This window comes from Loxodonta africana, chromosome 19 (assembly GCF_030014295.1).
Source record: "Loxodonta africana isolate mLoxAfr1 chromosome 19, mLoxAfr1.hap2, whole genome shotgun sequence".
In the NCBI taxonomy this organism is placed as follows: Eukaryota; Metazoa; Chordata; class Mammalia; order Proboscidea; family Elephantidae; genus Loxodonta; species Loxodonta africana.
The window spans coordinates 70,586,293-70,591,976 of record NC_087360.1 but is presented as its reverse complement, the minus strand read 5'-3'; the positions used below and the strand labels follow the sequence as shown (position 1 = coordinate 70,591,976).

General features: G+C 45.4%; 1 non-coding gene across 1 annotated transcript; it reads left to right on the top strand.

Annotated features, from left to right (window-relative positions):
* The first annotated feature begins 295 nt into the window (after nucleotides 1-295).
* Nucleotides 296-366, top strand: TRNAR-UCU (transfer RNA arginine (anticodon UCU)). Its single transcript has one exon. It is a non-coding gene; the product is annotated as a tRNA-Arg (tRNA).
* Nucleotides 367-5,684: the final 5,318 nt, after the last annotated feature.

The window sequence follows — 5,684 nt, the reverse complement described above, 5'->3', positions numbered from 1 at the left end:
CGCATGCTTACTGTAGGATTCAGATAACATTTGTGTAGCTGGAAAGCCCTCATTTGATACTCTGCTGTGATGTGGCTACCGCAAACCTATTACTTCCTTAAGACCAGGACTAAGTAAATGAAACTCTAATTTACTGTACTTTTTTCTCTGTTAAAATAATTCATGCTCAATATAGAAAATGAGGGAGCTGTGCTATTATTTTCACCACCACTTTCATCATTGAGTAATAGCAGAGGTGGATGGCGTAAAATAAAACAGGGAAGGGGAATCTAATAGTCATTGATGCCTCCTATGGGCATTGGTGGTCCAGTGGTAGGACTCTCACCTTCTACGTGGGAGGCCTGGGTTCGATTCCCAACCAAAGCACCTCACGAGCAGCCACCATCTGTCTGTCAGTGGAGCCTCGTGTGTTCCTATGACGCTGAACAGGTTTCAGAGAAGCTTCCAGACTAAGAAAGACTAAGAAGAAAGGCCTGGAGATCTACTTCCAAAAAGTAGACAGTGAAAACCCTATAGATCATAATGGTCCGATCCACAACTCATCATGGGGGTGGTACAGGGCTGGGCAGCGTTTTGGTCCATTGAGCAAGGGGTCAGCATGAGTCTGGGCCAACTCAATGGCAGCTAGCAGCCACAACGTGTTCCTGGGTACCACACCAGGAAATGTATAAATGTTGTGGCATGTCATCTTTGCAAAGCTCCTCAACCAAACCCAAAACCCATTGCCATCACGTCAATTCCAACTCATATCAGCCCTATAGGACAGAGTAGAATTGCCTTGTAGTGTTTCTAAGGAACACCTGGTGGATTCGAACTGCTGACCTTTTTCATTAGCATCTGAACTCTTAACCAGGCTCCATTATACCATTTTCTGAATGAGTAGATGGAATCCCTGAGAAGCGTGGCTGCAGGTCGGCCTCCAGACACACTGTGGTGTTTTGAAACCCAAAACCCAGTTCTAAGCTCTTCTCTTCTAAGAACACATCCCTGGTAAACCATCCAACCATCCTCTTTTCCCCAGACTCCCTCCCCTTTGTATAGGCCGTTTCTACATGTCTGCTGTACAATTTATTTACTTGTTTAACGCTACCTTGATACATTTATCCATCTGCCCATCTCAACTAGAACGTTCAAGAATAGGGCTACAGCATCTACTTCACCATGCCCTGAACATAGCAAGATAATGAATGAATGTTGAAAACCTGATTGGCTGTATTTGTGTGTCAGATTTCTCTGCATTGGACTTAAGGGTTTAGAGGCAGTTAAAGGGTAAACGTCCTCACGCTTCTGTCATGCACTCACTTCCCCAATAGCAGGCTTGGTTTGCCAACCCCTGGTGAGGAAATCTGTACTTGATAGGGAAGCTACCGTGTTTGGGGGACCCGCAAAACCTTAAAGAAATGTGTAGACCACAACTACCATGGCCTCCAGCTGAGCTAGATGGTGCCGGCTACCACCACTGACTGCTCTGGCAGGAATCACAATAGAGGGTCCCGGGCAGAGCTGGAGAAAAACGTAGAACAAAATTCTAACTCAAAAAGACAGACCAGACTTGCTGGCCTGACAGAGACTGGAGAAACCCCACTCCTCCAGCACATCTCTTCATCAGGTGTGCAGGGGTATTTGCAACAGGCGTGCTGCCCAGTAGACAGGCAGCTCCTCGAAGGCAGCTGTGCCCTCCTCTTCTATCTGCTCATGGAGCCTCGGACAGTGCCTGAGGCACACTCCAAACCAAAGAGAGTTTGGTTTTGGTTTTTTGGTGTGTTTAACTTCTTTTAAAGTGTTGCCCAGAGGCCCAAGGTATAGGAAACCAAAAAAAAAAACCCAAATCCGTTGCCATTGAGTCCATTCCAGCTCATAGCGACACCATAGGATAGAGCAGAACTGCCTCATAGGGTTTCCAAGGAGCGGCTGGTGGATTAGAACTGCCACCTCTTGGTTAGCAGCTGTAGCTCTTAACCACTGCGCCAGCATAGGATGGAAGAAGGAAATTGTTTGTTATGTGAACCCTTACCTGTCCCTCTTTGATTTCATCCACTTTATCCAAACCAATAGTCATCGATTCTGACTCATGGCGACCCTGTGTGTTGCACTGTAGAACCATTCCACAGGGTTTTCAAGGCTGTGACCTTCTGGAAGCAGATTGCCAGTCTTTTCTTCCAAGGCATCTCTGGGTGGGTTCGAACCACCAACCTTTGGGTTAGTAGTCGAGCGCTTAAGGCCTGTGTGAATTTGCTTGACTGACTTAGCCGTCAAATGTGCTGACTGTGGAGAATCTAAATTCAGGGAGGAATACAAGGCGTTTTCCAGTGGGATTTCTTTGTCTCAATTATCTTGGCATAAAATTCCATTCAAGTCTAATTTAGTCAGAATTAATGTGTATTTGTTGAATGAAGTAAAGCAGAATCGCCGAGTTCTTCATTAGGGTCCCCCGGTTAAAATTTTCTATCTCATGGAGTGCAGCAATCTAGGAAAAGGTCAGCAGACAAAGCGAAAGACGGACCCATCCTCCCCACATCCTGCCTTCACCCCCTCTCCAAAGACAAATGAAAAACCGCCAACCTCCCCCGGCCTCCCCCGACCTGCTCACGGTTTCCTTCCACTTCTCTGTCCCGCTCACTCCCAGGCAGACAAAATTCAAAGAACTGGAGTCTGCACTCTTCAAAGCTTCGTCTGCTTCTCATCTGTTTCCTAGATATGCCTGAGTCCTTAGATTTTAAAAAACGTCTGCCTGTCCCCGGCGGTAAGTGACAACATTGCATAAAGCAATTGTCACCTTTCTTTCCTGTTCCACCTGTCCCACGACTGGGTGCAGCTGATTTACCAGTAGTGAAAGGGGCAGTGACCAGCAAAGGGGATTACAGTACATTCAGAGGCCATCAGAGGAGGCGAATCAGCCAAGTGCCAAGGGGGTATTGAATGGCAGAACCAGCTTAGAGAGGAAAAAAGAGACAGTTTCTGACATGATCCCTCTGCATCATAAGTCTGGGATTCTACCAGAAGCTTGACGACTGATTTTCTATTTTAGGTAATTTAACAGGTAGACACAGTTTAGTGGGTTTTGTTTATATTACTGTTCAAAGCATCCCTGCAAGACTGTTGTTATTAATAAAACCATTCTTTTGGCAGCAACCTAAGCTCTGAAAAATGCATATTCTAAATTGCTCCTATATACGTGTGTACAGAGTGGGAGGCTTGTGGGGGTGGTGCAGGGGGTGATGGGAAGACCCAAAGCCATAGAATACGGAGTGTTTTCTTCTAACGTAAATTGCATACTTCAGTATCTGGAGAAGAAATGTCATTTTTATTAAACAAATGTGCTGCATCATCGTGTAATATAATGAGGATTTTTGGCATGAATTTTAAAGATAAATGAACATGAGATGTCAAATAACATGATACTAGTGATAGCTGCTTCTGGTCAGCAGACTCTCCCTTTTTTCTCACCCCTGGGGGGGCCCCCTTAGCTGGTAGACCTCCAGGCAAAGAGGCTGCCAAGAAGCTTCTACCAGTTGTATTTATACACGGTCAAGAGAATTACTTTGCAATTTTCACTTGGAGGCACAAACACCAAAGCACTGGACTGCTAGCCTAAAGGTTGATGCTTCGAACCCAACCAGAGGTGCCTCAGAAAGTCTGCTTCCAAAAAGTCACAGCCTCGAAAACCCTAGAGAGCAATCCTACTCTGCCCACATGGGGTCACCATGAGTCAGAATCGACAATAACAACACGTGATCATTTCTTCTGGGGAATTCCAAAGGGATCATTACTTGGGTCCTGCCTTACCCCTTGTCATGGATAGAATTATATCCCCCATCTCCCAAAATGTGTGCATTAACTTGGTTAGGCTATGATTCCCAGTATTCTATGGTTGTCCTCCATTTTATGATTGTAATTTTATGTTAGAAAGGGTTAGGGTGGGATTGTAGCACCCTTACCAGGTCACACCCCTGATCCAATATAAAAGGAGTTTCCCTGGGATGTGGCCTGCACCACTTATCTCTCAAGAGATAAAAGGAAAGGGAAGCTAACAGTTGGGAACCTCATACCACCAAGACAGCAGTGCCGAGAGCACAGTGTGTCCTTTGGACCTGAGGTTCCTGTGCTGAGATGTTCCCAGACCAAGGGAAGACTGATGACAAGGACCTTCCTCAGAGCCAACAGAGAGAGAAGGCCTTCTCCTGGAGCTAACGCCCTGAATTTGGACTTCTAGCCTAACGGACTGTGAGAAAATAAATTTCTCTTTGTTAAAGCCATCCGCTTGTGGTCATTTCTGTTACGGCAGCACTAGACGACTAAGACATCCCTCTTCACGATTTCTCTCTTCTGGCTAACTCTCCAAGCCTGAGCCTCTGCTGGTCCTCAAGGAAAGTTAATCAAACAAAAAAATCAAATCAAATGTATGGTGCATGAGTCATGCCTCCTCCCATTCCCCCCGTTTTTATACCACTCCCTGAAGTACTACCTTCTCTGAAGTGAGTCACAGGTGGTGGGCCTGAGAAATGACTGTGGTGCAGCCTGAGATGAGATGGTGGTGGGAGTTAGGAAGAGATCAAAACTCAATTTGTAGTATCTTTTTGAAAGATTTATAAAAAGGGTGAACTCAAAGTCCTAAGAAAAGTTGAGTGTGATTCATACTGTGTAAAAGGAAGAACTGGAAAGTTTCCCTTCACCTGCTCAGCCTTGGTGAAGATGGAAAACGAAAAATATGCCTTAAATTTTGAGGCAGAATGGCTTGTTGTAACAGCATCAGCTTTGGAGCTAGACAGATGAGTTCAAGCCCTGCCTGTGTCACTCACTAGCTGTGATTCAGGGCAAGTGATTTAGTCTCTTTGGTTCCCCACCCTCATTTCTAAAGTAGGGATAATGTGTTCCCTTTAGGTGAAAGTTAAAGCTAGTATGGAAGAAAGGTCTGGCGATTTACATTGGCAATCTAAAATCAGCCAGTGAATACCCTGTGGATCACAATGGTCTGATCTGCAACTGATCATGGGGATGGTGGAGGACCAGGAAGTGTTTCATTCCACTGTGCATGGGTCACCATGAGTCAGGGGCCCACCTGATGGCACCTAACAACAACAAGAGCAAAGCTAATATATGTGAACTGTCTGACATACAACATTCATTAATTTACTCTTCGGATTAATTATCTATTTCCGTGTAACAAGTTACCCCAAAACTTAGTGGCTTCAAAGAACAAATATTTATTATTTCATAATTTCTATGGGTCACAAATCTGGGTACAACTCAGCTGGGTGCCTCAGGCTCAGGGTCTCTCCCAAGGCTCAGTGAAGGTGTCAACCAGGACTAAGTCTCATCTGAAGGCTTGATTGAAGGAAGATCAGCTTTTAAGCTCACTCGCATGTTGTTGGAAGCCTCAGTTCCTCGTAGGCTGTTGACCAAAGACATCAGTTCCTTGTCACGTGGGCCTCTCCATAGGGCAACTCACAACAAGGCAGCTGGCTTCCCTCAGAACGCCAAGGAAGAGAGCAAGAGAAGGCGTACAAGACAAACCCACAGTCTTTTTGAAGCGTAGCACTTTTTTTTTTTTTAGTCTTGGAAGTGATAGCTTTTGCCATATTCAATTTGTTAGAAGAGAGACACTATGTCCAGCCCATACTCCAGTGGAGGGGATTAAACAAGGGTGGGAATTCCTAAATGTGGGGATCACTGAGGACCATCTT